Source organism: Haemaphysalis longicornis, unplaced genomic scaffold (genome assembly GCF_048455015.1).
Source record: "Haemaphysalis longicornis isolate Haplotype H1 unplaced genomic scaffold, Haemaphysalis longicornis Haplotype H1 scaffold_4, whole genome shotgun sequence".
Taxonomy (NCBI): domain Eukaryota; kingdom Metazoa; phylum Arthropoda; class Arachnida; order Ixodida; family Ixodidae; genus Haemaphysalis; species Haemaphysalis longicornis.
Window position 1 is genome coordinate 119,102,437 of NW_027526361.1, and position 8,881 is coordinate 119,111,317.

Genomic DNA, 8,881 nt, shown 5'->3' on the forward strand with positions numbered 1-8,881 from the left:
GAGCGTGCGAACGTAATGTTTGCATACTCTTCGTTTACTGCGCCGAATGCAGCGGCGCTGCCACGAAGAATTAGTGGCGGCGAATCGGTTCTGTCAGAGTCGCTATTTACGTGGCCCCATTTCTGGAGTGTTTTTCCTTGTGGCGAATGGTCCAAATGATATTCCTCCTATGTGTCGATATAAGTGTAATGTAAGAGTTGTTCCCCCATGAGCATATCCTTCAATATGAGCAGGTTGCATAAAGAGAGTGGGTGTTTTTCTGTGTTTGGCGCACTTTAAGGTTACTGTAGCATGTTTCCTATTTACACCTTCGCCCATGCGGGCTTGTGGTTATATGTGTTGGTTTCTCTCCCACGCAGAGCTTGCGATTCTGCGGCGTTGAGATCCCCGTGTGGTACGGGGAAGGATGGTGCTCCTAGGCGCAGGATGAGGAGACGTTCTCAATATTTTTTGTGGAGTTACGTGTTGCAGTAGTTGTCAAAAGGGAGCACAATATGCGAGTTTTCTGGATCGTCGTCGGCTGCGTCGTTCCGTTTCAGACCCTTTGTCCGTATGTTGATGAGATGTGAACTTTCATCATTGTGGATTTAAGAATCATATCAAGCGTTTAGGTACTATGCCTACAACCAAGAGACTGATGGCCTATTAGGGGCGATGCCCCTTAGGGGCTGGGGCTGTCGGCGTGTCGTGGTCACGGTACTAAAACACCAGGACGCTCGTTTTCCAACACCTCGCGCTACAACGTATGATGGATAAAACCAGCTCAAAATAACTTATGATTCAAATATTTGTGCAACGCTCTCTGTCCGCTTCAACAATCGTCAAGCGTAAGCAGAATCTGTTTCTAGACGGGCTATAATTTGTGTTACACTGAGGTACCCACCGGCTCTTGACGCTAGGCTTGATCGGGTCGGGTGGTCGGTGGAAGAAAGAAAAGGCATACTTACGTGCTGCCAGGGCTGCGATGATCACGGAGGACGAGCCCCTCGGTGATGCCTCACATTTCAACCCCCCCCATCTGACAACGGTAGACGCGGGCATTGCACTGCACTCGAGTGGACCCCTGCCACTACCCCAAACTGGGGCAGATGGGGCATGCAAGCTGCTTAAATCCGGTACAATGCAAGAGAGGGCGCCACCGCCTCAGGAAGCGCATGATTGATCCTCTCACCGGCGCTTCTCCGCCGACCAATCGGCCTGCGTTGTGTGGAAAGATTGAGACTTACATTTGAAAACACTGATACACTATATGCTTCGTACTTCCTCACGTTTCACGTTAGTAGACATGGCCCCCGGGATTTTCCAGCGTGTGTAACGATATTTCAGCATCTATACGGTAGTTAGGCGAGGCAGATCGCCAAGAGGATTTTCGCTTTTCTGTTCCTGTGTGTAGGAGGGTAATGAAGTCACAGATATCCACGGTACTCCACAACGACAATTGTTGCCTTCGTCGTGTCTAACGTCCCAGTGTCTGCGTAGACTGTGTTTTCACAGTTTAGGAGCATTGATTGACGAATTGATTGACCCAGAAGTGTTACACTTCTTATTGACAACTGGTTATTTTTATCTTACGTCAACTATCGTCATCTGGTATGGGGCACAATCACGCAATCCAATATCACTAAACTTCATGTATTGCAGAAAAAGGCAGGCCGAATAATTGTAAACGCAGCATATGATAGCCACAGCGATCCTATTTTTAAATGTATGAATTCAGTTCCAATGCCTGAGTATTACAGAACCACACTGATCAAACGATACAAAAGTGGACTAAGAAAAAGTTACAATTTTCTGCCGCATATTTCAAAACTAATTGCAAAGCAGTACCAGCGTAACGCCCGCACTTTTGCACGCTGGGAAATGCTGCGGGCCCGCACGAAATATGGCACACAAATGCTACGTCACCTTCTTCTCTTTTATCAAAACAAGCTTTGACACTGAAAAGTCTTTGTTTGAAACATCAGTGTCTTTTATTTTTTTACCGTGCTGTTCAATTGAAATACCACTTCTTGTCTACTGATTGTATAACTTGGTGTAATTTATGGCTTGGTGTAATTTTATCTTAGAAAACTGGTGTTACGTTTTGCTTCGTCTTGTTGTTGTTATAGTTTGTTGTTATGCCTACGCATATCTTCTTGCGATGGGATTGCTGTTTTAATATCTATGTATTGTAACTTTGTATGTGTTAAAGTATGTGCATGCTTATGTTGGCAGCAAGCCGCTGCTGCCTTTTGCCTGGTACATGGGTCCGTAGACCCTATCAATCCCGTTTGGTGGATTTTTGTTCACGGTCCCCAACACCGATGTTGTTGAAATAAAAAGATTGATTGACTGATTGATTGATTGATTGATTGATTGATTGATTGATTGATTGATTGAATTTCATCTCCTAGCTCCTGGTTTAGGTTTGGGGCTAGGTTTTGGGTAGTATGCGGGCTATTACGGAAAGCCACTGGATCGGTTACGCATCCGTCCTGGCGTCCAGACGTTTTCTCTTACAGCGTTCAGCATATATTTCATTGTACGGTCGGTCCTAATTTTTTCCCCAGAGGTTCCTTTCGGTGTAGAAGAGTGGCCTCTCTGATACGTCCAAAATTACTATAAGACACAATTGAGGACCTGTGCAGTGATCATGGAAATTGACACCGAGGGGTGCCCTATACGATGTTGCAATAACTGCTTATTTCGCTGTCTTCAGTGCGGGTAAGTTTCTGGTACGGAAGGCTTAGCGATATCCCGGTCGTGATTACTGCCTATATACATTGTCTCGTTCCCTCTTTTGTTCGTCTCTATCGGAGCTACATAATTTGGGTGAAATGTTCAAGCAATTCCGGTATTTCGGCGATTGTGTCATCGGCTCCGCCGCGTCTCTGTAGGGTGATGCCGAAGATTCTTACGTGATTGCTTTCGTAGATGATTGATGATGATGATTGTGGGGTTTAACGCGCCGACGCAACGCAGGTGATGAGGCGCGCCGTAGTGGAGGGCTCCGGATTAATTTAGACCACCTGGGGATCTTTAACGTGCGCCGAAATCTCGTACACATGGGCGTTTTTGCTTTTCGCCTCCATCAGAAAAGCGGCCGCCGCGGGCGAGAATCGAACCCGCGACCTCGTGCTCAGCAGCGCAACGCCTTAGCCACTGATCCACCGCGGCGGGTGCTTTCTGAGATCACATTGCCGCGTGAGATCTTTTACTGTTTGCCGTACAGACATTGCGGCGGTGACAGGGCCGCGTGAAATTCGAAAAATCGTTTTAAAACGCTCGTAATTGGAAGCCCCATACTCAGTGTTAGTTTTTAAATGGGGCATGTTTTATTTCGTTTCTGGTTTTAACGTGAGTTTACCCGGGTTTTGAGAGCCTGGCATTCGTCTTTTTATGTAGGTGACACAACGGAAGCTTTAGCATTAGTATCGTTTGTAAAGGACCTCTGGTGGTGTCGTAAGTTGCGAGTGCGTCTGGCTGCCATGCCTATCCAGCATGCGACTACACATGGCGCATAGAACGAGCTACACTGCGCAGGCACAGCGGGTGCTTAAATCGCGTATCTGTTCTTTCGTCTCAGCCGTTGTATCATTGTTCTCCTTTCCACAATCTAGTTTCCGCTGCTCTGTACTCCCGAATCGGCCCAGCCCTCGTACCTGGCGGCCTCAGTTGTAGTTTCCTGTTAGCATCCATGACGTAGTTCCGCAGACGCTTGATGAGCACGGCTTGTAGCATACGGCTACCAAACACAGAAAAACCGGTAAATGAGCCTGTAAGGCCCTGTATTTTCAAAACAGTGCAGATTTGGCTGAAGTAACACGTGTAATCGTTATAATAGCATTATTGGAGATAATTGGAAGCATAGATTTTCAACAACCAAAATAGTGAGAAAAATTATTAACATTCCGAAAATGCGGAACCGTATAACACCCTCGATATCCACAGAAAGGCAAAGTTGGCGAAAGTACCTCGTGTAATCGTTTTCATAGCGCAAATGGAGATAATTGACTGGACAGAATTTTGAAAAATAAAAAAATAATAACAAAAGAAAAAAGCGAAAATGGCGAACCGTGTAAAACACTGCATTTCCGCATCAATAAAGATTTCGTCAAAGTACCTCCTGTAATCTTTATAATATCTTAAATGGATATGAATGCCAGGACAGAATTTTGAAAAACCCAAAATTAATTATAACAGCAAAAATGAATCCTTCACAGAAATGATGCGACAAAAAAATATATGCATGTTATTCATCTCTTCCAAAAAGCAAAAATAAGAAGCATTTCCTGAACGATCATTGGAATTACGTATAAAAATGACGTAAATGGATCAACTGATCAGTCTTGCATCTTCGGAAAAGTAAAGGCGTATTTGTCCACGTAAAGGCACTTCATCGCTGTAATGATACATTTACATCATTGGCGAAAAGATACAAAACAAAACCTAAAAAGAATAAAATATTCCCAAGTACCGTATTTTCGCGCGTGTAACCCGCTCCAAAAATGCGAAAATTTCAGTGGTGAAGTAGAGGTGCAGAATATAAATGAGGTATTTTGCCGCTGCCCGCGATTACATACACCGGGCCGTTTCTCCAACGGGGCAGTCACCACCTCATCCACCTAATCCGCAACCTCTCTTCCGCTACACAGATATATTGGCGGACTACCGACACAAACGGCACATTTTCCCCATTCCACACCACCAACTCACACGGGATGAAGCAACAACGTTCAGACGACTTCAAACTAACACGTATCCACACCGTACCCTTCTTCATGCCATTTATCCGACAGACTATCCAGCCGCCTGCCACTACTGCCCAGCGCCCGGTACCCTATACCATCAGGTGTGGGAGTGCCAAAAGACACCGGACCTGCACCCAATCCCCAACCCCTCTATACAACAGTGGACGGCGCGGTTGACCAGCAAGGACCCTACGTTCCAGCTTGACCTGGTGCAAAGGGCCCGCGCAGCCAGCCGCAGCCAGGGGATCCCGGACTAGGGATCCCCTCCACCGGGCGGGTGCCCTAACAACTGCACCTGTTGTTTTAATAAAGATTTGTTTCATTCATTCATTCCATTGGTGCTGCTTTACCGCAATGCGGGTTGGGCCGTGACGCCCCTACAGCAGTGACAGCGACGAAACCAGAGGTATTCCTTTGACAGTGCTTATTTTGCACACACAGCTCAAAAGTATACCAATTGAAAAAAATGTATGCCGCAAGTGATCTAGTTATGTAGTCAGCTAGGTAAGTTCTTTTGCATAAAGAGATGTGCAATGTTGCTTGAGTAGTAGCTTTGGGATTGGATTGGGAAAACTTCTTTGGGGCCTGCGAATGAAGTCCTATTGCTAGGTCTTCATGACTTGGCCAGAGTCGTCACCGCAGATGTAGCCAACCCGGCTAGGGGTCCTCCGCTCCCCGTCACCGGGTAGCCGGGGTCCTCCTGCCTGGCCAGCGCCACGATGACTCGCTGGACAGCCTGGAGTTGAAGATTTTGGTCTTCAGTCCGCACCGCCTCCTCGAAGGCCGGTGGCATCGTTCTTGTGTTTGATTCGTCCGGGTACGCGAGGCAATCCCAGACGATGTGCTCGAGCCTTGCTGGAGCTTTGCGGCACACCCGACAGGTTGCATCAGGGTATGTCTCCGGGTACATCTTGTGCTTTAGGTAGGGGCTCGGGACCGTCTTTGTTTGGAGTTGCCTATAGATGACCGCCTGCTCCCTGCTCAATCCTTTGCAAGGCGGCGGGAGCTTGCGTCTGGCAAGTCGATAGGCCTGAGTAATTTCTTTGTAGGTAGTCATTCGGTCTCGTGTGCTGTGCCACAAATGCTCTCCGCCACTTTGCCCGGCGCGGTTAGTGAGTTCGCGCGCACGAGCGTGTGCGGTTTCATTGTGGTTCTGAGCACGTGCCGACACCGTACCTGCGTGTGCCGGGAACAACTTGATTCTCGTCTTCCCCGTGAGGCTTGGTTGTCTTCGCAGTAGTTTCTCCGTTACGGGGGAAACCCTGCCTTTGGAGAAGTTTTTGACAGCTTGCCTGGAATCACTCAGGACCGTTGTGCAGCCTGGATCTTTGAGGGCCAGCGCGATCGCCACCTCCTCTGCTTCCTCGGGTCTCCCGCTTCCTCGGGTCTCTCGGAGGTTGCCCTCGGCGTCGACCACCGTCACCACGAAGCCACGTTCGTTGCAGTATTCTGCTGCATCGACGTAGCGGGCTCCAGCGTCCCCGGCGTGGAGTTCCGCCAGCGCCTTGGCCCGTGCTCGCCGCCTGCCCTCGTTGTACTCCGGGTGCATGTTGCGCGGAACTGCATCCACCTGGATTTTGTCCCTGGTGTCGCCTCGTAGCTGGGTCTTGGTTCCCTGCTGTTCATGGTAGTTGTATCCCAGCTTGTCCAGGATTCTTCTGCCCGCTTTGGTTATGGTTAGCCTCTCTAGCTGCGCCACCCGTTGGGCCTCGATGACTTCGTCCAAGGTGTTGTGTACGCCCAGGATTAGCAGTCGCTCGGTACTTGTAGACTCGGGTAGTCCGATGGCCGTCTTATACGCCTTTCGAATGAGCGATTCCAGCTTTTTCTTCTCATTTGTTTTCCACTTGTGAAACGCCGCCACGTATGTTATGTGGCTCATTACGAATGACTGCACTAGTCGTATGAGGTTCTCCTCGCGCAGCCCCCTCTTCCTGTTGGAAACTCGTTTCATGAGCCGAATGGCGCTGGCCGCCTTGCCGGCGATCTTCGCCATTGTTCCCCCATTGTTGCCCTTCTCGTTGAGAAGCATACCCAGTACTCTGATGTCGGATACCCTGGGGATCGCCGACCCGTCCTGGGTGTAGATCTTAATCTCGTCTCGTTCTCTTCGTTGTTCACGCTGACTGTTTGTGGGCTTGGTGCGCTCGGATATATTTTTTATTCGTCGACGGGAAGTGGGGGTGCGGATTATATGCAGGGGCGGGCTATACGCGCGAAAATACGGTGTTTTACTACTCATAGCCGTATTTGGCCGTATAGAACTCGCACTCTAGACAAGCGGCATCAGAATTCGACGTATGCAATGCTCGTAATGTCTGCACATTTTTTTCTTTCCAATTGGAGGTTTTATGTTCGCGTTGAGCAACTTACGGCCGGGTGAAGCAGCTCCGCTGCTTGAAGCTCAGAAGTTCCAAGAAACTCGAAAGGGAAATTTCACGCCTGTTAACAAATTTTAGTTTGTCGTTTGGTTTTGCGTACGCTGTATTACACTGCTTTACGCAGAAGATACGTTTTTCATGGGAAGTAGAGTAGTTGCTTTTTCAAAAAGTACGAGCAAGCACAAACAGCACTAACAAATCGCGAAAGTCTACCTAATCCAGTGACCTAAAGCGAATAACTCGAAATAACAAAGCAAAGCACACTGTGCGCTGTCGTGTTCCGTCAACGCCATTCAGAAAGTGTAAGACTGCAGAAACGGAGCTGCGTCGCAGGTGAGCTTCAGCCAATGCTCGGTAATTCTCGGAACTGCCAGTCTTTTCTATACACTACGTACTTTTTCTCTGAAAACTGTATCACATTCCCTTGTTGCCGCTCAGCTGCGTTTTACGTTATTGTCAACTTTTTTTTTCATTTCATCAGTATTGAACGCTTCATGGAACGGTATCAAGCAGTCGTGCAGAGGATTTATTGTGTAAGCACGAAACAATTTCTTGCTGCACTAGACATACGTGCTTGCAGCAAAAAAAATATGCTCTAAAGTATTAACTGGGATATGTTTTGAAGGCATGTGGATACAAAACTATAGGTGTGTAGTTTTCTCCAAGAGTAAATATTCCTCTATGAAACATACGTTCCAAGAACGCGATTTTCTGAGTTTCCATCCTGGTGGGTCAGAATAACCTATTCAGGCTGTTTGTCAGTAAAGCGGCTGAATCCGGCAGTTTGCGAACAGACCGTCCTGTAGGATACGCCATGTCAAGCAGACACTAAAATACGTATCATTAAAGCCTACTCAGCATTTAAATATTTCAAATGTATGATGATTCGTGCCCATAGGCTATGCCAAGGCTGCATTTCGTGCCAAGGGGTCACTCCGTAAAGCCTTAAAAGGGCAAATTCATATAGTGCACTGCCATAGGCGGGGGTCATTACCACCGCCCTCCTTGGACCTTCCCCTGTCTCAGATTAACCACAAAACCTTCAAAGTCATATAAAGCCTTCTCAGAATCCAGGTATGCAACTCACCGTTGGAGCATTCCAAGCGAGCAAGCTACGGTTTGTCGCCCACACCCAATGCCTTAGAGCAGTAGCCTTCAAGGAGAGCTGCCATTAACTGCGGCACAGAACAATGCACGGACACTCCTCAATGGGCACCGATGCAGTTCTGTGGAATTGTAGGTTCTTTTTTGTTTTGTGGAGAGTTCGCGCCCACCCGCGGCACATCGAAGTTTTAACAAAGGTACAGCACCAAACGAGGCGGACTTTCCTCCTCTTCTGTACTTGGTATGTGACCAGACGATCGGTTTAGGTATAGAGGGAACACTGCAAGCCAAGGGAGCAATCGTTTGCTATACCAAGGCTTTTGTACGGAGGTAAGCAAATCTGTAGTTATCTTGTATCCGCATAGGTAAAACCGGCTGCCGATTTTGACTTTTTCAGCAATTTTGAACTCATAGGGGTTAAACCATCACCTTCAAAAACATTTTTTTTTGATCCCATGAAGACGTAAAGAGTAGTGTTCGGCTTGCCGTATGGCAAACTGTGCTTTGGCTGATTTCGCTTGCCTAATCGGACCTAGCCGAGCTAACCCAGACCCATTATTTTTTTCTTCATGGATAGGCTTCGCTGTGCAATCACAATGGGGAAAAACCAGATTACTAATTTGCACCTGCCTCTCTAATGTTGGCTTGGCTGCTGAGCATAAAATC